This window comes from Pteropus vampyrus, unplaced genomic scaffold, assembly GCF_000151845.1.
Source record: "Pteropus vampyrus isolate Shadow unplaced genomic scaffold, Pvam_2.0 Scaffold530, whole genome shotgun sequence".
NCBI lineage: Eukaryota > Metazoa > Chordata > Mammalia > Chiroptera > Pteropodidae > Pteropus > Pteropus vampyrus.
In genome coordinates this window covers 121,016-122,490 of record NW_011889311.1, presented here as the reverse complement: position 1 = coordinate 122,490, position 1,475 = coordinate 121,016, and the positions used below count along the sequence as shown (strand labels likewise).

At 41.6% G+C, this 1,475-nt stretch overlaps 1 pseudogene; it reads right to left on the bottom strand.

The window, feature by feature from the left end:
- Positions 1-1,001: 1,001 nt before the first annotated feature.
- LOC111733151 lies at positions 1,002-1,117 on the bottom strand (annotated as a pseudogene).
- Between the last annotated feature and the right edge of the window lie 358 nt (positions 1,118-1,475).

Sequence of the window (1,475 nt, the reverse complement as noted above, 5' to 3'; positions counted from 1 at the left end):
CTTCAGACATACAATACAGTCATTTATCTTTAACGAATAGGGCCATTTTACCAAAGTATTCATTAAAGAAAGAATATCTTTTCCAAAAAAAAAAAAAGAAAAAAAGATGAATCTAAATGGTTAAAATGAGGAATTTAAAAACCTGTAAGAACAAATAATATTACATACTAATCTTAGCATTCAGTGTTTTTTCCCCTTGATCTTTAAATTCTTTTAAATTCTTTGTGTAGACGAAATAATACACTTCAGAAATTACAAGTTAGTTTTATCGCAATTAGTAGTATATTACATATTAAATCTAAAATAACCAATATCCTCAAATTCACTTGTCAAGTTTTTTGGGATTCATCTTTATCTTGATCTTTAGATGAAAACAAGCACTAAAACCCTAGTTAGCAAGCTCTGTCTGTGAGCCTGACACTGGTGGTGGCTGTTACATTCACGGGAAATGGGGACACATCAGGGACTGCGGTGACGTCACGGAATTAGGCGAAGGCGGAACTGATCACGCCAACGAGCTGGGTTGGCCTGAGTCCCTGGTAAAATCACCGCTTTCTAGTCCCTGTCGGATTATGGTGAACGCCAACCAATTGCATTTCCACCAGATGGTTCGTGTCAGGAGACGCCGCCTGACGCGCTGACAATGTGGCCTCGCCCAACGCCGCAGGAGAGCTCTGTATTTTGAAGATGTTCAGACAGCAGCAGAAAATACGGCCATTGGGTGCCTTTTAAGGAATTCTCGGTAAGCGGTGGCCACCATCAATGGCTCTTGCTGCCCTCTTCAAGTCACCCGGCCATTTTAATGTCCCACCTGGAAACGATGTTTCTGGAATATTGCTGTGAGTCTCATTGCTTTATGTGCTTAGTTACAAGAAGGAACTGTTTGGGGTTTAAATGATACGTCATCACCAAGGAAAGATTCACATGGGCTGTCCTTAGCAGGTGGGGCATGATGAGGCCTCATTTACTATTCTTCTTCTTCTTTTTTTTTAAATTATTTATGTCTACGGCACCTGGTCTTCCTAGGTGGTCTCCTATCCAAGTACTAACCAGGCCCGACCCTGCTTAGCTGCCGAGATCAGACATCGGGCTTGTTCAGGGCGTCATGGCCATAGACCATGGACTGTGGCTCCACTGGGGCACGAACCCAGGACTTTCTGTGTGTAAAGCAGACGTGCTCCCCGTTCCCTATTATTCTTATTTAGTAAACTTTGTCTTGGCCTCTATTTCCTTTTGGCCAAAGACAGATTTGATAGAAAGTAGGTCTATGACGATTACTGTATTTTAGTTAAAAATCTATGGAAAGAAAGCGAAGGTGATCGCATTCCTTACAATACTTGTTTTCTATGCCTCGTCATCTGCAAGACGGCCAGGCTGCTAATTTAAATATGTCCCTTCTTTTCTGGCTAGGTAAGTAAACGCTCAGACTTAATTCTTTTCAATGTGTTATACACAACCTTTCCTCATGTTGCTGC